Source organism: Capricornis sumatraensis, chromosome 23 (genome assembly GCF_032405125.1).
Source record: "Capricornis sumatraensis isolate serow.1 chromosome 23, serow.2, whole genome shotgun sequence".
Taxonomy (NCBI): domain Eukaryota; kingdom Metazoa; phylum Chordata; class Mammalia; order Artiodactyla; family Bovidae; genus Capricornis; species Capricornis sumatraensis.
In genome coordinates, this window is record NC_091091.1 from 30,709,844 (window position 1) to 30,735,465 (window position 25,622).

The 25,622-nt window shown below is 39.7% G+C and overlaps 1 protein-coding gene across 3 annotated transcripts in view; it reads left to right on the forward strand.

The window, feature by feature from the left end:
* The first annotated feature begins 1,572 nt into the window (after positions 1 to 1,572).
* The window catches only part of ADD3 (adducin 3), a 127,575-nt gene continuing 103,525 nt past the window's right edge, over positions 1,573 to 25,622 (forward strand). For all 3 annotated transcript variants that reach the window (XM_068961501.1, XM_068961504.1, XM_068961502.1), the window contains exon 1: positions 1,573 to 1,839. The gene's annotated coding sequence lies outside the window, so the exon portion shown is untranslated. The remainder of the gene's footprint in view (positions 1,840 to 25,622) is intronic.

A 25,622-nucleotide genomic window follows, 5' to 3' on the forward strand; every position in this document is an offset into this window, starting at 1 on the left:
ATAAAATGACACGCTAAGCATTTTCTAAATATTTTCTCCCCAAAGCCAGGAAACCTTCCCCACCATCCTTTAGGGGTATTTAAAAACCATGAGGCATGGTTAGATTTTGAGCATATGGGAGATGGTGGTAGACTAAAATTTCTATAGCTTTGGTCCAGTGGAGAGAGAAAGCGAGGATAAATGAATCACAGTTTGTGCCAAGACAAGATTCATTTTCCACACTTCATATGTGGGAAGAGGAAACTACATTTTAATTAGCACATTTTTAGGGAAGAAGGAGGGGATGAAGATGAGGGGGATGGCACAAACTATTTGAGGGGGAAGAGAAGAGTCTGCAGAGGAGGAAGGAAATGAAGTGGACTGTCGCCAATGCCTTGGAAACGAAGGGAGATAAGGGTGGGGAATGAAGTTTGCTGTTGTGTGTTAGGGTGGGGTTGACCCAAGAGACCGTGAATAACCAGAATGTCGCTCAGAGGGTGGGCTTGGAAGTGGATTTGTGCCCGTGCAGGACACGTATGCGGGAGGGATGTGCAAGTCGTGGGTGGGAGAGAAAGGTGTGCGTTGTTGGGAGGTCCATTTCTAGGGTAGGTCTTGTCTGGGCAGCGGGGGGTGGGTGGCCCAGTGTCACCTGTGGATAGATCCACATCCCTGCAAAGTTTACCGGGCCCCGAGTTCATTTTCAAGGCTGGCAGTGCCTTGACTTTTCACCTCCAAGAGATGAGCTCTCATAAGGTCTCAAGGCCAGGGGCCAAATTCGGGGTGAAGACCCTTGAGGCGTACAAGTGGAGCTGATAAGAGAGCCCCTGCCCCTCTGTGGAGATGAGTAGGGGGAAAGAGGCGCCCCCATAGGCAACTATGCTGAGAACACCCAGGCCCCTTCAGTGAGGGGTGTGTGGAGGTTGAACCTTAGCAGTGGCCTCCCGCTGAAGACCCAACAGCCAGTGTAGGCGGCCGAGGTTGACTCTGAAAGCTGTGGCTCAACCTCAGGAGTGTGGCCGGCGGTGGGGGGAGGGGGGGCGCCTTGCTCAGGTTTGGGCGGGCGGCATTTCCAAGGCGCCCTTCCTATCCCTCGTAGTCGAGCTTCCGTCGGGGTCTTTTACTCCTCCGACCCTCCCGCAAGGCACGCAACGGATCGAAGCTGTAGAGCTGGAGGAGGACGCTGAAGAGATGCCAGACAGCTGCCCCGCACCAGGCCATCCCAGAGGCCAGGCCTGTAGGGCCCCGCGGCCGCGGCTTTAGGGACTTGGTGCGGGCGGGAGAGGAGGGGGCCGTAGGGGGCGGTACCAAGGCTCTGGAGGGGCCCGAGGGACCGCGTTGGGGGCGGGGCCTTGAGGAGGCGGGGTCAGGAACATCCTGTGATTCCGAGGGGCGGAGCCAGGACGCTCGGGGACCCGAGGGGTGGGACCAGGGGCTTTCGGGGGCCGCGAGGGGCGGGCTTGTGGGGGTGGAGCCAGAGGAGCCTGGGGGCCTAAGGGCGGAGCCTTAGGGGCGGGGCCAGGGGACGCTCGAGGGGCTCTCTGCCAGTCCCGCCAGAGCGTGAGCCGCCTGCCGGTAACGGTCGCGGGGGCGCGGGGCGGGAGGGGAAAGAGAGGGGTTTAAATTGTATTTTTAAAAACGGAGAGCGAGAGCTAGAAGCATCGCGACCCAGGTGTCGCCGCTTCCTGCCTCTCAGGGCTCGGCGCCCAGGTCCCTCCCTCCTCACGCCCCCTCCCCTTCTGCCCTCCCCTCTGGAGCCGTGCGGCGCTTAAGAGGCGGCGGTGGAGGATCGCGCGGCCGCTGCAGTCCGGGCGGCCGCGGAGAAGGAGGGAGGGAAGCACAAAGCCGGCTGCGCGTTGCGAGGTAATCCTGAGGGGAGAGAAGGCGCGGCCTTTCCGCCGCTTCTCGCGGCGGGGACGGCAGGCGCCCGCGCGGGCTGGGCTGCGGGGACCCTTCCAAGGGGGTCGCGCGGGGGTGGGATTGCGGCGACTTGCAGGGCCGAGGGGACTTTCCTATTGGCTGCCCCTGCGGCCTCAGGTGAACCCTTCTCCCTCTGGGACTGGAACGGGAGCCTTGGGCGAGGAAGGTGGACCTGTAGGGGAGGATCTCCGGGCGCCGCGGGGGTGGGCCCGAGTCTTTCGGGCGTCCTCTGATTTCTCTCAGAGGACGGGGAGTTCTAAAAACCAACAACTGGCCGAAGCTTCGGGATCTGAGGGACCTTAAGCTCTGAAGGTGCGCTCCAGGAGGGTTGGGAGGTTCCCGCGCTTGGAAAAAGGTGGAGGTAAGGGAGGAAGTGTTGGTTTGTTTTCCTCCTTAAAAAAACAAACAAACTTCTGTTACCAAGTTGAGAGTCTTCAACCAAACCTTTCTCCTGTAATCTGTGTCCCCATCCCCCCGACACACACCCCACCCACCCCACCCCTGCAAATGTATACATGTTAGGTTGTGCTTCCTGCTCGGGGTGACAGGCAAGAGTTGGCTGCAGGTCCGGTTAGCTGGTGTTTGGGGGCGTCCAGGCTGTTTGGAAGTATGCCATTATAGCTGAGGCAAGACCACAGAGACAGGTAGAATAAGCTAGGCCTCTAGTAAAATAGCAAGAATGGCCTCAGGTAAACTTTTTGTTGGAGAGAGTTAATTGCAAGTAGGTGCCCGTTTAAAATGGGAGCGTGAGTAAAACCACTAATTTCTTTGGCACATGTGCTGTTGTAATTGACCTGCTGGAGTGGTGTGGAGAGAAATGGAATTTAAATCAACCAAGAGGCTTTGAGTGGGGATTTATATGCAAGTTTGGTGAGGGAGTTGATAAGATTTGGGGGGTAGAAATCAGCTCCATTTGAAAGGTGCGTGAACTTTTTATGTTATGACACTTTAGATGTAGTAGTATGAAATGGTTGCTTTTCTTGGAATGGAGTGCATCAGCACCATGCTGGGTACATCCTACTTTGGGCTTTGGAGGACTTCTAATTAGATTGTTAAAGGGAGTAAAATAAGAATACCTCATAATTTGTCGTTTTTAAATAAGATGCTTGAGTATTCTGGAAAAAAAAAAAAAGTAATTAAGATATCGGACCCATTCATTTATAGGGTTAAGTTACTTTTGGAGCGTATGTATAAAGTTTGTATATCTAAAAGTCTCCATTGCATTGTAACTGCACTGTAACTCATTTTCCTCTGGTTAAATTAAGCAGATTACCTTTGCAGAGGGAAGACCAGGGGGGAAAAAAAGGCCATTTTTGCCATATTTAAGTGTTCCTTTTCCCAAAGAGTTCAGTCTCTGCTTTTAAAACTCTTAGGTGACTGAAAAATGTTGGCAACAGTTGCTTTTAAAGAAAAAAATTGGTATGTCTTCTTTGAATGTTAAACATAATTTGAGCTCTTGAGATAGTTGGTTATGAGGCATTCAATAAGTTGCAGCTTTTTTACATATATGTTATAAGCAAATGTTTGTTGGTAGACATATGACACAGGTGATCATAAGACATCTAGGAACTATTTTGCATGATAGAAAGATTGTATATTCAGAATATGTTTTACATTCTGAAAATGAATGAGAAAATGATATTGCACACTTTGCTATTTCTAACCCCTTTTCAATAATGTTACACCGGTATGAATGCAGGTTCTGCTCAGTGATGTTTAAAGTGTGGATGTGGTCTTTGTAAAACCAGAATGTCTTTTGAGATTAAGAGTACATAGCATCAGCCCACCTCCTACACACAATCCTGAAACCTAAATGCAGGGTAGGGCCCAACCTCTGAGGTTGTGAGCCCTCCTGAAGTAGGTCTCTTGTGCCTGAGTGTTTTTGTTACACTTAAGCCTATGCAGGTTGTTAGCTATTTAATCTCTGCCATCTCAAAGTAGTTGGTTAGCAGTACTGGGCAGCACTTATGTATGTCATCAGAGTACAAGAAATTTTATTTCTATTCGAGAAAGAAATCATATAAAATTATAAAAACCCAACTCTGAACAAATTGGGTTTGTAAAATGTTGGGAATGATACTATCAGAACCATATGAGTTCTTGTGTGTAAAGTGCTTAGAATATAGTCCTCAGTGTTTAATGTGTTTATCAGCATCACTATAAAGTTACTTTTTTTGAAGGTGGTTATATCATGCGACCCAGCAAGTGAAGACTCAGCAAATACTTGTTACAGCCAATATTATTTGCTCTACCTCTGTGCCAGGCACAGACTTTTATATAATTAATCCTCATAACCACCCAATGCCTAAACAGACATAAAGGTTTAAGTATTTTGTATAGCTCCTAGGCACAGACTGGCTGGTTCTGAACCCAGAGCCTGATTTGAAAGTGAGTCCACATAGCCAGTAACCCCTGCTGCTATGAAACTTGGGTAATACCTGCAAATGAATGAAGTGCCTTCACAGGGTCTCCAAGACTGCAACTGTGCGTATACCTTGTTTAGCAACACCCTCCTGTATTAATATCACCAAGATGTGTTTAAATCTAAAGGGCGGTAACCAATCTGCATTAAGTAGAATCACCTTTTGACTTTGGAAGAGGATTCTCTTTTCACATGACGTGTGTAGCTCGAATGCTAGAATGTGGGCTGTACTATGTTATCTTTTTTATTACTGAAGATTCAAGTCTTTTTTGTTGTTCTTTAAGCTTGCCAGATGTGTAGGGCCCCAGCTGGTCCAACAGGCTCTTTGTTGATTCTAGTTCTGCACTAAGTCAGTAAGTAGGCTTGATCTTCTGATTATCAACACTGCATCAACCTGAGGTGAATATTAACTTCAGTTTGTTCAAAATTCCACCTGAGTTACCTTTTACAGTTAGCTGTAAGTGGCTTTTACTTGGTCACTCCCATTCCTCAAGGACCTCTGTGTTGCTGCTTCACCAGTGTGGTTGATAGGTCAAGCTAGTTAATTATAACCTAAATTAGTAGCTGTTTGAAGTAGTGTTTAGGATTAGTATTGTAGAGATCAAATATGTCCTTTGTTGGCAATTTAGTGAAAGATAATATTAGGGAGCAGTGTTTAAAAATAGCATCCGTTGAATTAAGAAAGCTCAAACTGTATTGAAAACACAGGTTACTAATATGTTTCTCACACTAAATAAACACTCATTTTTCTGATATTAAAGTTCAGTGCTGTTTCAGATTCCTTTGGAAATATTAAACATGTAGAATTTGAATAGAAAACATTTAAAATGTTTAATCAAGAGTACTTTCTTTTAAACATAAACACCCTATTTGAAATTGAGCAGTTGTAGACTGTGGCTAGTCATTGAGATTCAAAATGGGTGCCCTAGTACTTTATTTCATATCTTCTTTATCATTTGATCGTGGGGTATGTGCCCCAGTATTTCTAGATGAGATTGTTATGAGGTATTTCAGGTCTTGCTAGTGACTAAATTCTTTTGGCCAAAAGCCAAGACAGTGTCAAATTTTTACTGCAGTGGGTTGTGTATATTAAGAATCCTCTCTAAATCATACAGGTTACCAGTGTTTCATTGACTATGGCTTGAAAGAAAAAGTTTGTTATCCCTTGTATATCCCTTATGTCTAATAAGTTAGATGAATTTGATTAGTTTTTTTTTCTGTCAGTAGCTAGTTAAGGACACACATGTGTAACCATACTACTTAGAGGATGCTCTTCCTTTCAGGTTAATTACAAAATGATTCACCTGGCATTCATGTAGTGATTATTTGAATATCAACTGCATGCATAGAGCAGTTTTAACTGAAATTAACTGAAAGTTTAAAGTGTTAGAGAAAAATACGTGTGTGGGTATTTTGTTTCATGTGTATTTTAACGTTGATCTCTTATTATGTGGACTAATCACAAATCAAGCTCAAAAGTAAGTTAATTACACAATTGAAAACATACTTGAACATTAAAGTACCATTTAACTTACTGTCAAGTCTTAGACGATAGCATAGATAATAAGAATCAGAGTCTCTTGTTTTCTTTAAATTATTTTCTTGTGTATCTTTGAAAAGCTGCATTAATAGTAGCTTTCAGGTTTCTAGGACATGACTTACTACACTGAAGGAGCAATTTAAAAGAGTATCCTAGAAACCTTAAAGAATAAATGTGGCTTTCATAATTGTCTAGCATAACTTAAAAAGTAGTTGCATGATCACCAAAAAGTATAAAAATGGATGAACTCATCCTTGATGTTTAAAGTCTTTTTGTTTTTGTAAATTTCCTTCTTAGGAAGATTGTATAGACTGGTTTTTAACTATGCCAGAGCTGACTTATTATAAAATATGTTCGCTAAGTCGTGTCAGTTGTGTCCAACTCTGTGTGACCCTATGAACTGCAGCCCGCCAGGCTCCTTTGTCCATGGGATTCTCCAGGCAAGAAGACTGGAGTGGGTTGCCGTTTCCTTCTCCAATAAAATGTGTTTAGTCTTTGACATATAGTTATATCTTTATAATGAGGTGAGATCTGAGTTGATTTTACCTAATGTCAGGTTGATCTGTCTCACCACCATATATACTTTACAATTACTTGTTTTAAAAGTTAGTTTTAGTTAAAGCTTAATTGGAAATGGTAAGACTCCCTGATATAAAATGAACTTTGAAACCTCTTGTTTTAAATTGCCTGAAACTGAACCTGAGGATATTGGTATATAGCAGTACATTAACTAGCATTTAAGACTGCTACTGACTCAAACAAGACTAGAGTTTGAAGACTGGGTTATGAAGCTCACTTTTTCTGCCATAGACATACTGACCTCCATAAGATTAAAAACTTCCCACAACCAGCCGGCCAAGGGGTGAAACACTTTTTAGAAACATAAGGGCAGTAATAACAACTTACATTCTTAAAAGCAGTGTTTCAAGAAGCACACTGTATATATTAATAAAACAATTTTCAAAATTTAATCCTCACAACGTTCATTAAGGGAAGTAATATGAAAACTTAACTCTAAGTAACATACATGGAATTCTTACTTTATTCTTTTTGCTAATTCTTATACCTCTTTGAATTTGTTCTTGTAATTTTTCACTCCCCCATCCCCCACCAAAGAAGGGCTTACTTAGGATGGAAGAGGAAGGGACGGTGCAGGTGTGAGTTCAAGAGCCTGTTTAATTCAGCTCCCAGGGCTATTGTTGGTTGCTTGCTAGGGGAGCTGGAATTTCAGCAATGTAGAAAGCAGTCAGGTTGGAGCAGTGCTGAGTTTTATCAGTATCTTGGGGACTTAGTTGTGCCTTTAATTTGTCACCGTCAGCAGTGTTTCTGTGAAGTTCTTCCACAATGGCTCAGCTCATCCTGTGTGAGAACAGCATTTCCTTTCTCTTTTCCATACAATATTCTTGTCCTGTCATCTTTTGCTCTGCTGGAATGACTCCATGCCGTAGCAAAGAGATAGGTTTCCTCAGTATCCTCGTGGAGAAGGTAATTAGGCTTATTTGGTACATCTACAGAAGTATATTTTGGGATCAAGGCCTCCCTGGGGATCTCTTTTTTAATCCTTCAGAAATTAGAGCCAGCAACTGTTAGCTGCATTGTTACCTCTAATCTCATTTGTCTTATTAGTACACAAGGAAAAGATTCTGTAAGGTCAGCCTTTTATTATCTGAGGAAGTGTTTGGGAAGGGTGATGATGGTCAGAGCTCAAGTGGAGTTCTGAATGGGCTTAGGTGCATAGGGTGAAAGTGGACAGGGGAAAGAGATGGTTACTGAAATTGATATGTTTTTGCCATTTCTTATCCCCACTCTCAGGGCTTTTGTTTTTTCCTTTTTAAAATCTGAAAACCGTGTTCCTTTTACCGTGCCTTTCTCCTTTGACTTTTTTGCCAGGACTGAGTTTTAGCTCAACTAGAAAAGGTGGAATTTTTAAGGTGATTGCTGAAAAGTTTGGCTTTCACCTGGAGGTTGCACTAAAAAGAATTTCCTGCTATTTCTGTCCATAACTGTATGCTTTTTAATTAAAAAAGTCTCTGAAACAGAAGTGTGGGAAACCTTACTTATCATTAATAACTGAGAACTATTATGTATTAAAGTAAAAGACAGATTAATGAATCAGAAATATGTATTTGTTTTTTGGAAAACTAGATGTACAGCAATTTTGTATTAGGATGTTTGATTCTTTTTAAGTGGGTATCAAAAATTATATGAATTTTTTCAACCAAAAATGTTGAAAGTAATATTAAAGTAATACATCTTTCATTAGTCTCAGTGAATGTTGATAATGACAAAATCAGTTTTCCAAACACTGTGCTATCTTGAATACCTTAGTGAGATTTGATAGACAAGATTTGATCAGTAGCCACTGAAAGGCCGCTACCTTTCAGTGGAAGGAACATTTTATACCTGTATTAGGGAAGGAACATTTTATACCTGAATAAAAAAGTATAGAAAAGGCTCTGAGAAGCCGATTACTTGGTAATCACTTGTTAGGTGATTTTATTAATATTGTGTTTGATGTTTTATAATCTGAATTTCCCTGGGCTCTTTAAAAGTGTCTGGTTGGACCATCAACTTTTGATGAATGAGTTTCTGGAGGGATTGTGACGGCCAGTTAGGAGCTTTGAAGAGAGAATCTCTGCTTTGTATCACACCTGAATGTCACAGAACATGCTTCTTGGTGCTTGTGCAGTTTGGGCTCAAAGGGAAGAGTGCCATCTACTGAAGGAATGGCCAGCATCAAGTTGAGCAACCCCAAGTTTTTGTTGCAGAACTTTCAACTGGCTCCTCGAGAAACCAGACTCAGCTTCATCAAAGAATTTGACAGGATCTTAACACCAAGTGGAATTGTTGCTTGCTTAATTTTAATTATGCTTGCCAGCAGGAGGCCTGAACACATGATGAACGAATTCACTGCCTGTTGAAATGCATGGGGAAAGAAGAAACTTGAAAAGGTTGCTGAGATGTCATCTTAAAAAATAGTCTAGCAACAGTTAAATCATTGTTAAATTAAAAATGGTAAAGAATTGTTTTAGTAAGGCATGTTTCATTTGTGGCACTGGTTATTGATGGCTCCTGCAGACAATAATGCTGTTGTTTAAAATTTGGGCTTCAGATCTTCAGTCATTTGTTTAACTGGAGGTAAGGGTTTTAGAAGTATTTGAATAATTTGGTTAGTTTTTCTCTCTTGCCTTTCTCTTTGTCTCTGGTTCTAAGGCAGAGTCCTGCTTGAGTGATCTCAGTGTTTCGAAGTGGATTTTGTTGCTGTTTTAGCTTACTCAAGTGGCCTCCTGTTTTGTTTTTTGTCATGTGTTCCCTCGCTTCCAGAAACTGCTTGTATTCATAGCCAAGGGTAGAACTTGAGGTAGTAGAACCAGGTATAGGTCAGGGGTGGAGGTTTATGATACCTGGGACAGACCTGTCAGAGCCAGACAAGAGGGAATTGGAAGGAAGCTTTGAAATTGTTATGATAAGAAGGATATCTTTGTTATGTATCTATTATATATAATTGCTTAATCAGTAACCACTTTTCTCAGCCCTTAAAACCTGCCAAGGATCCTGTTAAGCACTTTACATAAATTATCTGAAGTTGAGTTAAGTAACTTGCCCAAGATCATACAGTTAATAAGTGACAGAGCCAAGACTTGAGCCCAGGGCTAATTCCTTTAAATGCTCTGCTCACCTGCTATTTATTTAAGCTCATTCTTATTGGTAACTGCACAAAAGACTAGAACTGAGATTACAATGATATTTCTACCTTTGCTGCAAAATATTGGTGGTTTTTGCTTGTTTGTTTGAAGAAGGTGGTAAAATGGGTAAATAGGATTGAGATTTCAGTAGAATCAGGAAATACATGAGAGATGGACTTTCAGATATTTGGCTTGTCTATAATGTTCATTTGTTTTGTTCCTCTTGCTATAATATTAAAACCACAAGAAGTTCATTATTGAAGCATTGAAGTGAATTGTTTCACGTTGCTAAAAATCTGCTGCTTCTTAGAAAGAAAGATTGAGTTAATGAAGGATTTTATGTTCGATTTGGGAGAGGGAGTGGGATGGGAATAGGTAGGGATTTGTTAGTCTTTCTGTATTTTCAGTTCAGTCACTCAGTTGTGTCCAACTCTTTACGACCCCATGGACTGCAGCATGCCAGGCTTCCCTGTCCGTCACCAACTCCTGGAGCTTGCTCAAACTCATGTCCATTGAGTCAGTGATGCCATCCAACCATCTCATCCTCTGTCGTCCCCTTCTCCTGCCTTCAGTCTTTCCCAGCATCAGAGTCTTTTCAAATGAGTCAGTTCTTTGCATCACGTGGCCAAAGTATTGGAGTTTCAGCTTCAGCATCAGTCCTTCTGTGTTTTGCTCGCTCCTGAATAGTTTTAGGTTGTAGTACTTTTTGATATGGCAATAGTATTGCATGTCCACAGCACAGTGAAGTTCAACCATGTGCAGTCTGAGGTCCTGGGGTAACCTCAACTTCTTGTGCACATCAGGTAAGCTCTGTAGACCAGCTAAGTACCATCTTACATACCATTGTGTAGTTAGACTTTTGAATGCATGTATTCTCTGTTAAAAGATATTTAACACCTGACTAATATTGAGTATGTTTTTGGTATACAAAATATATTTTAACTTTAAAATATGTTTTGACCTTAAAAGGCATCCTTATTACTTTAAAAGCATGGGAATCATTATTTTGGTATAATACAAAGCTTCTGAAATTACAGTTCAGTGATGGTTGTGCTGTGTATTCTAAAACCCAATTGCTCTTTTAGAATTTCTGACTCTTTCCCTTCATATGTAGAAAGATCACGCTTTATTGTCTGGAAAATCCCCTTAGGAATATCAATTATGTAACTCTTTCAGATTCTGACTCTTTATCCAGTCAAGCATAAAAAAAAAGCCAGCAACAACTAAGATGACTGTACAAAAGATGTTACTTGCCAGTGTGTGATGAATGCTACAAGTACAGATAACAAATGCTATAGGTCATCTGATCAAGAAAAGAGCACCAATGGATAGAACAGTCAGAGAAAGGTCCCCAGGAAAGAAGAATAAGGGTGGTCCTTAGTTTCACTCGATGCAGACCATGGAAAGGGTTTTGGTAAGAAATTTGTGACCATGAAAAGAGTAATCCTTTGGGACTTCCCTGGTGGCCCAATGGCTAAGACTCCATGCTCCTAAAGCAGGGAGCCTAGGTTTGATCCCTGGTCAGGGAACTGGATCCCACATGCCATAACTAAGATCCTGCGTGCGGCAGCTAAGACCCGGTGCAGCCAAATAAATAAATATTTTAAAAAATAGTAATCCTTTTTCCTGTAGCATGCTAGAGATAGTTTATAATCACGGTTCACAATCTCATCTCACTGTATGGCACTTGAAGGCTATCACATACTCTATCAGAAACAGTGCCAAGGACACACTGCCGAGGAAGTGTGTTAGAATATTGCAGGGCAAGGAGGAGAGGGTGGCAGGCGTGGTGAAAATCAGGTGCCTTTTAAAAATTGTTCCCTCTGGACCTCATGTGGAAAATGAAAATGATTGATTCATAGAAACATCTTTATACTGCTGTTTGAAGCCAGTAATGCTTAGAAAAGTTGGTACTTGCAAAAAGACTTTAGAAGTCTTCATCATTCCCAACACTGGACAATGAAAGCCTCCTTTGGGGAGAAGGTGTATATTTTTCTTAAATCTAAATTCATCCATCATTTAGTTTGCTTGCTGAATACTGGAGTATAGTTTGCTGATGGCTCTGTTGTTACTTTTGAATCTAACATGTGGATAGATGGAGTTGTTGATACTATGAGATATAATAATTTTGACTTAATTTTTGACTATCTTGTTTTGGATACTAGAGAATTTGTTCCAATTGTCTGAATTCTCTTAGATTTGGTAACATTTATCACTTACTATTTGAAAAATATTTAGTATAATTAACTATTCAAGTTATTTTGGGCAAGTCACTGTTTCTTTTTCACTGTAGTTTTTTAAATAAAATATGTGAGGGGTTGAGATCATTTTAAGATCCATTTTGGTTTGAAGAAGCTGTGATTGTAGTTCTTAGAAAGGTGAGTTTACCAATTAGTGGTTTAGTTGAAAGGTGGCTAAGAAACATGATTGTACTGGGTGAAGATCCTGGGACTAGGTCTGATAGAAAGCTAAGACAGCCCCTTGTCTCTTGTGTGTGTGGTAGCTGAGAAAAGGACATCATCATTCTAGGAATTTATCCACTCTCAGAGTTTCTTTCAGTTCTTCAGCAGCTAAGGGCCCTTATCAATGGACAGTGGATAGATCCTCTTTGAAAACAATGAAATAGGCAAGGATAGTAACTTTTCCTAAAGCCAACTAGGCTTTAGGAAACACTAAACTTTTGTTTTAACTAGAAACATTGCCCCCCCCCCTTTTTTTTAAGAAATGTACTTTCCTTTCCCATCACAACTTTATTATGTTTTGGTATATTAGTTCCTCATAAATATTTCTCTGACCTCTCTTTAGCTTTCCTGAGCACCTTTATGCTTCCTTTTGCTTGTTCATGTATGCATTCAACAAATAGCTATTGAGCACTTACTATGTGCTAGACCCTCTTCTAAGTGCTGGGAATACAGCAGTGAGCAAAACAGATAAACTCTCTTGTCCTAAAGGAGTTTATATTCTCGGGGGTAAAGAAAAATAAATAAGTGAAATATATATTGTGTTGATATAAATATTTTGGAGAAATATAGAAGGGAGAAGGGAGATAAAGGAAGTGTTTGGGGGCAATGACAAATTTAAGTGACCAGGTGAAGTCCTTACTAAGAAGCTGACGTGTATACAAAGACCTAAAGAAGGTAAGGGAGTGGATTCAATCAGTACTCTGTCTGTGGGTTCTGCAACTGCAGATTAAATCAACCACGGACCAAAAATATTTGGGAAAAACAATTCCAGAAAGTTCCAAAAAACAAAACTTGAATTTGCTGTTTGTCAGGGCTTCCCTCCCTGGTGGCACAGATGGTAAAGAATCTCAGATGGCAATGCAGGAGACCTGGGTTCAATCCCTGCGTTGGGCAAATCCCCTGGAGAAGGAAATGGCAACCCATTCCAGTCTTATTGCCTGGAGAATCCCATGGACAGAGGAGCCTTGTTCAGGGGGTTGCAAAGAGTCAGACAGGAGTGAGTGAGTAACAACTTTCACTTTCAGAGCCTATTTACATAGAATTTACATAGTATTTATAACTATTTACATAGCATTTACATTTAATTAGGTATTATAAGTAATCTAGAGATGATTTAAAGTGTATAGGAGGATGTGCTGGGCTATATGCAAATATTAGGCCATTTTATTTAAAGGACTTGAGCATCCACAGATTTTGGTATCACCAGGATCCTGGAACAAATCCCCCTTGAGTACCAAGAGGACTGTGGATGATACCAAGGGGAAGGTCATGGCAGGCAGAGGGAATGCCAGGCAAATGCCTTGAGGCCCAAGGGTGTCTGGTATGGCTGAAACAAAATGGGGGATGGATGTTGGGAAGCCACTGATAACTGTTAGAAGTGGGACATAATCTGACATATATTTTACAAGGATTGTTTTGGTTGTGTTTTGACACTCAATCATACTGGTACAATAATGTTAGTGAGAAATTGCTCCGGTAGAGGTGGTGAGATTTGAGTGGATTCTGAATATAGTATCTAGACAATAGAACCAATAGGGTTTACTGACTGGGATGTGAAGTATACGTGAGAGAAAGAAGTCAGACTTGGCACAAAGGTTTGGGATGTAGGCAGAAGTTTGCAAGAGGAATAATTTTGGCCAGGAGGAATAATTTGAGGGAGTAGAAAAGAGTAGAAATTTAGTTAGAGGCATAGGAAGTTTGAATGTCTGTGAGAGATGTTGGAGTAGAAGAGTCTGTGAATGGAGATCAGTGCATAGTTATTGACTGACCGTATAAAATTAGGAGTTATTTTCCTCTTTTATTTAAAATATTTGGATATTTAATCCCTTTGATGACTAGACTTTTCTGTAGTAAGGGTTTGATGTGTTATTATACATCTTTATTCTTTGAAGGGGTTTAATCTGTTGAGCTATTTCAAATCCTGAAAGATGATGCTGTGAAAGTGCTGCACTCAATATGCCAGCAAATTTGGAAAACTCAGCAGTGGCCACAGGACTGGAAAAAGTCAGTTTTCATTCCAATCCCAAAGAAAGCCAATGCCAAAGAATTCTCAAACTACCGCATAAATTGCACTCATCTCACACGCTAGTAAAGTAATGCTCAAAATTCTCCAAGCCAGGCTTCAGCAGTATGTGAACCATGAGCTTCCTGATGTTCAGGCTGGTTTTAGAAAAGGCAGAGGAACCAGAGATCAAATTGCCAACATCCGGTGGATCATGGAAAAAGCAAGAGAGTTCCAGAAAAACCTCTATTTCTGCTTTATTGACTATGCCAAAGCCTTTGACTGTGTGGATCACAATAAACTGTGGAAAATTCTGGAAGAGATAGGAATACCAGACCACCTGACCTGCCTCTTGAGAACCTTTATGGAGGTCAGGAAGCTACAGTTAGAACTGGACATGGAAAAACAGACTGGTTCCAAATCGGGAAAAGAATACGTCAAGGCTGCATATTGTCACCCTGCTTATTTAACTTATATGCAGAGTACATCATGAGACACGCTGGGCTGGAAGAAGCACAAGCTGGGATCAAGATTGCCGGGAGGAGTATCAGTAACCTCAGATATGCAGATGACACCACCCTTATGGCAGAAAGTGAAGAGCTAAAAAGCCTCTTGATGAAAGTGAAAGAGGGGAGTGAAAAAGTTGGCTTAAAGCTCAACATTCAGAAAAAGAAGATCATGGCATCTGGTCCCATCACTTCATAGGAAATAGATGGAGAAGCAGTGGAAAGAGTGTCAGACTTTCTTTTTTTGGGCTCCAAAATCACTGCAGATGGTGATTGCAGCCATGAAATTAAAAGATGCTTACTCCTTGGAAGGAAAGTTATGGCCAACCTACTTAGCATATTGAAAAGCAGAGACATTACTTTCCCAACAAAGGTCCGTCTGGTCAAGGCTATGGTTTTTCCTGTGGTCATGTATGGATGTGAGAGTTGGACTGTGAAGAAAGCTGAGCATCGAAGAATTGATGCTTTTGAACTGTGGTGCTGGAGAAGATTCTTGAGAGTCCCTTGGACTGCAAGGAGATCCAGCCAGTCCATTCTAAAGGAGATCAGTCCTGGGTGTTCATTGGAAGGACTGATGTAAAGCTGAAACTCCAGTACTTTGGCCACCTCATGCGAAGAGTTGACTCATTGGAAATGACCCTGATGCTGGGAGGGACTGGGGGCAGGAGGAAAACGGGACAACAGAGGATAAGATGGCTGGATGGCATCACCCACTCGACAGACATGAGTTTGAATAAACTCCGGGAGTTGGTGATGGACAGGGAAGCCTAGCGTGCTGTGATTCCTGGGGTCGCAAAGAGTCGGACACAACTGAGCGACTGAACTGAACTGAATCTGTCTTATAAAACCTTGGCTTTGCTCTAAGGACCCTGAATCCCAAAGGAAATCTTTTCCTCCAGGGTAGAACAGTTTACTTATAAACAAAATGAGAAAATAAAAACTGTTGTTACCGCCCTTAAAAACATGTATGTGAATGTAAAATGAACAGTTTGTTCCTCCAAAAGTTAATATGGTTTAATGGTTAAAAATAGTAACATATAGGTTCCATTATATCCCAGCGGTTCTGTTCCTACATTATATACTTAATTGAAAACACATGTTCCCACAAAAACTTGTACACTGAGTTCATGGCAGCATTAACTCATAATAGCCAAGAAGTGGAAACAGCCTAAATGTCTGTCAGCTGAATGGCTAAATAAACATGGTACATCCACACAAAGGAATATTATTTGGTCATAAAAGGGAATGAAATGTGTCTACTACATCGGTGAACCTTGAAAACGTTATGCTAAGTGAAAGAATCCAGACACAAAGATGCCACATATTGTATGGTTCCATTTGGTGTGAAATGCGCAAAATAGGCATATCCATGGTGACTGAAAGCTAATTGATTAGTGGTTGCCAGGAGATGAGGATAAGGGAAATAGCGAGTATTTGCTTAATGGGTACTGGGTTTCCCTTTGGGGGTGATGAAAAAGTTCTAGATCAGAGTGTTGATGATTGCATAACATTGTGAATATGCTAAAAACCACTGAATCGTGCAGTTTGAAAAATAGTGAATTTTATGGTATGTGAGGGGCTTCCTAGGTGGCTCAGTAGTGAAGAATTCCCTGGCTAATGCAGGAGACTCCAGAGACCCAGGTTCGATCCCTGGGTCGGGAAGATCCCCTGGAGGAGAAAATGGCAACCTACTCCAGTATTTTTGCCTGGAGAATTCCATGGGCAGAGGAGCCTGGCAGGCTACAGTCCATGAGATTGCAAAGAGTTGGACACGACTTACAGACTGCGCAACAACAGCAGGTTGTCCCTTTTGCAGTAATAATTTATATTATGGTGTGTGAAATATATCTCTATTTTTGAAGAAAGATACTAAGAAACAAGTGCGCATTCATATGTACACAAGAATAACTGAAAAAAACTTACATAGATCTTAACTTCCAAAATCAAACTAGTTTCCCCAGTTGATGAAGCAGGAATTATCATGCTAAACTTGGTTTAGTTTGGTTTGCTTAAAGAGGCAGAGTGAAAATGCTTAGATCATTGAGGTGGAAATCAGGAAGCAGTTTGTGATCCTGTCTTTGGCAAGTCATGGATGAATCTAAATGTTTTTAAATGCCCAGTTTCATGGAGATGACCTGGATAAGCAAAAGAAGGCTCTGTAATAATCAGTTTTGTGGGCTTCAGAAAGCAGGAACTCGTTTATAAATAACTTTATTAGGTCTTAAGTCAGTAAGATGGCGCATTTTTTTCTCCATACCTATAATTGAAAACTATGGCAAACTCAATTCCCAGTAATTTTTTTAGCTAACCCAAGATATTTACCTTCTTAAAAGTTGCCTGTTGAGGAAGTACATGAAAGGATTGTCTTCTTTAACTTTCACGTACCACCCACCCTAATTTTTTTTTAAATTTAAGATATAATTCACATACCATAAAATTCACCCCCTAATTTATTAGCAACATACATATACACATATATTTTCATGACCTTTCCTGGTGGCTCAGCGGTAAAGAATCTGCCTGCCAGTGCAGAAGACTCAGGTTCGATTCCTGGGTTGGGATCTCCCTGGAGCAGGAAATGGCAACTCATTCCAGTGTTCTTGCCCGGGAAATCCCATGGACAGAGGAGCCTGGCAGACTACAACCATGTCTCAAGAGTCACACACGAATGACTTAGTTCTAAACAAAAGCAACAATATATGTATTCATATATTCCTCTATTAGAATAATATTTTTGGTGGCTTACGTTTTCAGCATCTTAAGGAAAGCATATGTGAACCAGACAAGAGCTATAGTGGGGAAAATAGATTCTTATGTAACTGACTCCAACACCAGCCTGAGAGCAGTACTATCGCAGCATTTATTGGAAGTGCAGATGGGCACAGAAAAGGGAAATGTTTATCCCAATGGAAAGCAATAATTCACAGAGGAGATGACATTTGAGTTGAGCTTTAGAAGATCTCTTAAATGTTGAAGACGAGAGTAAATTACTGACTGAAATAATAGGCTATGCCATGGGCATGTGGGTCTGTGGATGGATGTGGTGGAAGAGAAAATAGGAAAGATAAGGTGGAGAGCACTAGGTCATGAAGGCCTTGGGTGCTATTTTAAGAAATTAAGGTTTTATTCTGTGGCACTTATTTTAGCTAATGAGAGGCATAATCAGATGTGTCTGAGATTTGGTGTTGTGAAGAATGGGGTGATAAAGAGTGTTGGCAGAGAGACAAGTTAGAAGGCATTTAGAGACAAGCAAATGAACTAAGGCAGTGGCTTTGAAATAGAAAGGGAGGAATGGGACGTTTTGGACACAGAAATCCATACAACTTGCTGAACTATGAGGATGTTGAGGGAACATTTGATCACCAGGTGTAGAAATTTAAATGTTGTATTTTACTCCATTTCTGATACTCTGATTTATGACAGAGGGAAAATACACTTGTTAAGCTGGAATTTAGGTAGATTCAGCAAGGCTTGAATGTATCTTGTCCTTACTATACATAAAAGACTTTGGAAATGTGACTGTTTCATAATCGTCTTTAATTTTCAGTGCATGTCAGTGATCAGTTTCCCAGTCTTTGGCAATGTTTTCATTTGTGCATTTGGAAATGGTTGAATAATCATCATTTTGGCAAAAGAATAGTATTTTTGTTTCCAAATGAAACTGCCTTCCTATGCTGTGCTTTTGTGTTTGATTTTATACTTCTGTGTAGTGGAATAATAAAAAAGAACTGAAAGTGGTATTGGGCATTGCAATATCAAGTACTGTATGCTGTCATTACAGGAAGTAATTGTGCCATCTTGAATTTCCCCCTTATTTCATTTAGTGGTTTATCTTGTAACTTATAAAATAACACATGGTAAACACCTGTAAGAAACAATTAGAAATGTCAAAAGCAGCTTGCAAAATCATCTGTTTTTTTCTGTGTAAATGTAGTGGCAAATCCAACCCAGGAAGACTTTTTTTGCATTTTTGCTTAGTGAAACGATTAAGATTTGGCTCCTCTGGTGTTTTTCATCGCTTATTTACAGGCACAACTGACCATTCTTGTTTGTAGCTCCCTTTAATAAAAGATGTGCAAAGAGCGTGTTATATTAGGACACAGTGATTTTATAAATGGGTAGAAGAAAATACCAAATTTGACAGAACTGACTACTGAATTAGTGTAGTGTATAACTTGCTTTTGTGCTTAAATTCTAAGTGTTAAATGTTTAAAATAACATATTCAGAAGCAACTCAATAAAATTAAAAATACTTTATGGACATACAATACAATAAAAGATTAAAAATCAGAAATATAAAGGCACTTGCACAGATTTTTCTTTTTCTAAAGCAAGAAAGATTTTGTTAACTTGATTTCTAAGGTAAACTTACTGTTTGAGTCACATTTTTATAAAATCAACTTCATTTTAAAATATTTGAAATTAACTTTTGAGTATGAAATATGAGATCATGAAGCAAGATCCAAAAGGCACAAAAGAGTATACAGTGAAAAGTAAGTTGTCACCCCATCCCTGAACTACTCTACTCTCTCTCTTCCTTGTATATTATTCTAGAGATATTTTTCACTGTTTATTTTAAAATTCCTGAATCAAGACTTTGCCTACCTACACCTGGTAGATAAATTGCTGTATAATATTGCTGCATAAAATACAATTTTAGGCTCAAAACAATCTGAGGAAATAGCCAGCCCTATTCTTTTCCTTGGTGTGTTTTCTAAATTCATTGTCTTCTAATTAAAGAGTGTGCTTTCCTAGCTTCCCCTCCCCTTCAGACGAAGCTATGGAAAGTGGAGGGTGGTCATTGTAATCATCTTTCACTCATATTTTACCCTAGGCAATGACAGGTAACTTTTATGAAATGATACATGCAAGCAAAGCAAATTCCAGCTGAGAAGTGTTCCCATGGAAAACATCCTCAAGTAGGGAGGGGGAAAAATGGTCAGCCTTTCCCATGTATGCATCTGCCCTGTTAGGCCAGCTGGACTGGACTGCTTCTAAAGCTTGACTTTTAATTTTTTAGTACTTGGCAGTATTTTGTTGATTCTGCCTTTGGCTACCCACCAAGTCATAAGATTTTCCTCCCAAGCCTTGGGATTACCTGACTCAAAACTTTTCGATACTAGACTTGGTTTCTTTTATTCTTTGGATAGTATTTAATAGAACATCATTCCTATGCAGATACTGTAAGTAATAGTCTCATATTTGTGTATATATGGAGGGGTCCTTTAAGAAAGTTTTCCAGTGTATTTTTTCATTTTTGTACTGGTTATCTCTTATTGGTCATTGTTGCAAATTAGGATATTCAGCAGTGATCACGTTCCTCAGGGAGGAGTGTTGGGCAAAGGTCATGGTCAGGGAAGCAGAGTGTGTCCCCTGCACTGGGCCCTCTCCAGTGGTACTTGCTTAGCTGCTCATGTTTGAGTTGCTTCTAAGAAAGGCCACAGTTGAAAAGTCTGTAGGCTGCCAGCACAGTAGAAACCCCAGCAGTGCTTCCTTTCTTCACGTAGACATACTTGTCATACCACTAGTAACCTCTTTGAAACACTCCAGCAGTGCCTTTAGGGGCAAAATCCTATCTCATATCCAGATTGGCAGCTCCCCTGTTGTAACATTCATGAGTTTCTTCTTCACTGATGCAAGTGATGCCATCTTGGAGTTCTGGGTATCTGCTGTCTTCCAGTACTTTTTATTGTGGTTAAGTACACAATATAAAATTCACCATTTTTAAGTGTACAGTTCAGTGGTATTAAATACATTCATAATGTTGGGTAACCATCACCAACATCCATTTCCAGAACTCTTTTCGTCATGTAACTCTGAAATCTGATACCCATTCAACAATAACTTCCCATTCCCCTCCTATCTTCCTGGATCAAAAAAAATTAAGATCAAAATTTTGGGTGATACAAAGATCTATTATTCCTATTCCTAATCAAGACTGTAATTTGAAATGCCTATACAGGTCTGTATTATGCAGCAAAGATTATGATTGACATTCAGGACCCTGAAAAATTGAGACAAGGGTCACAGAACCTGTGGCCTTTGATACATATTTCAAAGTGAAGAATTATATAGCCTCATTATAATTAAAAGAGACCTCACCCCTCAGCTGTGCAAATTATATGTTAGTGGATGGAAGAGGGAGGTTGTTAATTATGGGAGAGGCAGAGATCACCAAACTGGTGCTAGCCAACCTCTGCCCCCATGACCTAATAAAAAGGAAGTTTCCCAGTAATAGATACAGAGACTCCACAGGTTTGCACATTTCACTGGATGCTAAAACTCTGGCTTTGTTGAATCATTCAGACCTTCTATTATGAGTCAAAGTGTGAATTCTCTGTTCGCTTTAACATTTGGAGGAGCAGAGCTAGGTAGACTGAGGAGGAGGATGAAATCTAGACCCGCAGAATTTTGGAAACCTTTGCTTCATTTTTATGGATCAATGACCTTGTTTGATTAAGTGAAGTGACATCTTCAAAATGGCTGATCTAGACTCAAAACTGTTACCTCTGACTCTCAGGCCAGAGCTTTTTCTACTTTATTACATTCTCAGCCATCTTAACCCATTCATGCAATTCTGGGGTGAGGGAGTTCGCCAGAATTCCACTTAGCCTTAGGATGGGAGACCTTTGTCTCTTAGGGATTTGAAGCTGCTTTTCAAAAAAGAGTTGGTACCTGTCTTTGTTTTAATCTCTTAATGAATTGGGGAGTATTTTGTAAAGCTTTTTTCTAAAAATCTGGACTTTGTCGTGAACTTTCTTGTTATCTTAACAAAAAGCTTTGCTGACCTTCTGTATATTGTTCCTGTTTAAGCATGCTCCCCACTGAAACAAGTCATGTACATGGTAAATGTTTCTGACATGTTTAGGAACATTATATTGAAAATTCAAACTGGATGTATTTGGCTGCCTTGACTTTTTTTTCCTTTTGGAAAAGAACATATTTAAATGAGAAACAGTTCCATCCTCCAATGAAGAGGTATAGATTATAGAACTTCTGGGCTCAATTTTCTATTATTTTCAACTAAGTGGCACATAAGGCATAGTGCCTTACGTAACGCACAGTGAAGGAAGAAGTTGGACATATTAGAAATGTTGATGTTATAGTATAATTTTGTGATTAAACTCTTTATCAAATAAGGTTTTTAGTCACCATTTGTTGCATCATACAAGGACTTTGAATGGATTCTGTCAGATTTTTTTTTCCAGTGTTTTGCTGCAACATTTGATTTCATGACAACAGTTTCAGTAGGCATTAAGATAACCAAGTCTCTGTGTGAAAATAGCTAGTGGGAAGCTGCTGTATAACACAGGGCGTCCAGCCTGGCACCTAGATGGGTTGGGAGGGAAGGGATATATATACACACACACACACACACAAACACACACACTTATGGCTGATTTGTGTTGTTTTATGGCTGAAACCAACACAACATTGTAAAGCAGTTATCCTCCAATTAAAATTTTAAAAAGATAACTGGCGTTTTTTTTTTTTTTTCAAAATACTTCATATGGTCTTCTATAATACATCCTTCTGAGCAACTGAAAAAATTCATTCTTATGGTGGGGGGAATAAATAAAATAGAATTGCTTTTGATTTTACTGTGAGTGTAAAAGATGTATTTTGATCTATTTTTAAATCAGTTTTAAGAAATAGATGCAAAGTCAAAGTACTTAGACATGAATCTGAGCAAACTCTGGGAGACAGTGAAGGCCAGGGGAGCCTGCAGTTCTCAGGGTCTCAAAGAGTCCGACACAACTTAGCAACTAAACAACAGCAACAAAATACTGGAGAACTTTGAGTTCCGTGTTTTATTAAGTTGATTTAAACCACTTGGGCGCTAGCAGTGTTTCATGGTAACTATAGGCCTAGGAATTGCAGGTACAGGTTCCATCCCTGGTCAGGGGACTAGTATCCTACATGCCACACAGCCAAAATACCCCAAAAACTTTATAGATCAATTATTATGAAAACCATGTCATATCTCTTTTAATTACGATTTTTTAAAAAAAGCTTCTATTGGTGCTTTCCCCTGAGATTTTGATCTATAGAAGATAAAATACCTTTTAAATAGAAACTTCAATTACCTGAAATTCCTTGGATCCTTTAATGGGAAATAACCAAATAATTAAGCATACAAAAGGGTGTCAGGGATGTATTGGAAGCAGTGACTTGTAGGTGGGTGTATTTTGACTCCTGTTATCTTGTGTGATCTACTGCACTTAGAATGGTCACTCAGAGGGAAGACGCTAATATTTGTACAAGTCTTAAGCAATAAAGACAAATGTGTTCACAGATGTATATGAAACCAGAAGTTGGAATGATGGCTTTTTAGATTTTGGAGGAGCGTGGATGAGAAGGCTACATGTTTGGCTTCTTACTATAAGAATTGACAATTATTTACCATTTATGATCAGAATAATTAATTATATAGGTTTCCCCAAAGTGTTTTGATAGCTTACTACTTTTTCTTTTAAGAGTTTAATATGAGTTTGGGCCTTCTGTTCAAGAATGGCTTTTGTACAAAGTTTGATTTAAAGCCTCATATGGAGGCCCTAGGCTGATGCTGTTTCCTTCCTCAAAATACAAGTGTAGTTAAAAATTTTTTACTATCCATATTGAAAAAACTACAAAGAAACGTGAATTTTATTGAACACAGTTTAAAAATACCTTTCAACAGGTAATCAGTATTAGTGAATTGTTGATTCATTGAAGTATTGATTCAGTGAAAAAATAATGAAATATTTTGCTCTTTTTTTGTATACGAAGTCTTTGAAATCCTGTGTATATTTTACACTGTAGTACCTCTCAGTTCACAGTAGCCACATTTCAGGTACTCGCGGTCACATGTGGCTGTTGGCTACCAAACTGGACAGCATAGCTCTAGAACATCTTTCTCTTTTGTCCCGTATCAGTGTTGCAGATTCTTCTACTAGAAATTCATTCCAGGGGGGCTAAAATTTTGCCATCTATCTGTGTGTATGATCTTCTGTAACAAAAAGTTCTCAATCATATTTGTTTTGATCATTTTTTGCCTTTATAATGTGATAACCAAAAACTAGTATTGCTAAAGAACGGTCAGTATAACTGAATGAGAACTTTAGAGGGCGAGTTCAGTTGGTTGTGGGCAAGTGAAGAGAGCTGGGATCCAAAAGGAAGGGTCAGCACTGGGTAGCACAAAATGAACAGAATCCTGCTGTCCTTGAGCAAGTTACTTCACTTCTCTGAGCCTTTTTGCTTTATTCATGTGTGAAATCAGGATAAAAATACCCATCTTTTGAGTTGCCATGAAGATTAAACAAGGTAACACATGTGAAGTGTGTACCTATGAGTTGCTCAGTAAATTTGTGTTAAGTGATTGTTGCTTGCTTACGTCGCCCACTCCTAAATCCTTGCTTGTGAGAGGAGTAAGAAAGAGGAGGTATACTTAAAATAAATGTTGTAATATAGTCAAGAAACCTATCCATTTACTAAACTGACTAGGATTCAGTGTTTGTCCAGAATAAACTAGTCCCTAAGCATTGTGATTGAGATTTTAATTTAGGACCATTATCCAGAAGGTTCACAAAGTAATAATGTGAAATAGTTCATCCTCCACATTGTTGAAATAGAAATGAATAGTATCAATTTTATTTCAGTAATCGGTAAAAATAGCACCTGCAGATGTTTCTAATTATTTAAGAGAAAAATATCAATTATTAAAATACCTCTTTTTATCTTTTTCTAGATATGGTAGAAATACATCATTATCCGTTTCTTTAAAAGTTTTATCACAAGGGTTATTGCAGCTTGGAATTTAAATACGTTTTGCATCTACAGAAGGCTAGTCTTCAGAGTAATAGTATACTGATGATTTAAACTTGTGTAGTAGCTGGAACTAAGGAAATCTCTTCTAAATTAAAGGAAAGCTGTCACTTGGTGACTAAGCTTTACGTTACAATGCAAGTGACCTATTGTTCTTTCTCAGACATTACCATCAATTTGTATTTTTAGATAGAAAGGGGACTTTCAGTGTCATTAGCTGGGTAGCATGTTCTGAATCTATTTGGAAGGAGGGAGGTTTCAATTATATGTGTATTTCTGGTTTTCTACGCATTTTTTGAGAAATTTATTTATAAATTTGAAACACCACTGAAATGTGGGAAAGCATGGAGTGTTTTGAATAGATGATTATATTAGATATGAACTTTTCAAAGCTTTGTATGCACCCAATGTATAGGCCACATTGCTGGTAATGTTCTTGGAAATTGGTCACATCTAAAGAGTCGGTTCTTTGCCAATAACATCTGGTTGCATTTTACATACTTTGAAAGTACTTTTTGAATTGTAAAAGAGCAAACCATGTGACATATTTTCTTACCTGATTGAAAGTTGTTTACAGTTATAGATGAACTTTAACAAACAAAGGCATAATTGTCCAAATGCATGGATTCCTAACACTGATATCTGAGATTCTTATAGTTACCAGCTTTTCAAATTGTCCAGACTTTTACTTTATTCTAGTGACCCTGTACAGAGGTCGTCTTATTGAAAGTTCTTTCAAGTTTATGAAATTTTGAAGGTACTGACCTGATTGAAATACACTGTGCTAATTGGCGTTAATTGATGTGATTGGCATTCCTCTATCCATTGCTTACAGCTCCCTACAGGTGTTACTTGTTACAGATATAGATCTTGGTCATACCTGATTGTGTGAGCTTTTGATGTAATAAGAGTAATCTAGGGCTCGGCCACCTAGAAAAGATTTGTGAGATGTATTAAGTGGCCTAAATCTAGGCTGACCTGTGAACTGGGCAAAATATGTCCTTGGTTTCCTTAAGATTCTTCTCAGCACCTCTTTTTTGCTTTCTTACTCTTGACTTTCCAGGTGCTAACTTGTCTCAGATAATCTCTGTTGAAATGTTAGTTGATTAGTTTACTGATTTTCCAGAGATGTTTACATTTTAAAAGTGAGGTTTTTAATAACAAGGCTTTCAAGGTCCCTAGTGGGATAGTGGGGCTTCCCAGGTGGTGCTAATGGTAAAGAACCTGCCTCCCAGTAAAGGAGACATAAGAGGTGGGGGTTCAGTCCCTGGGTCAGGAAGGTTCCCTGGGTCAGGAAGGTCCCC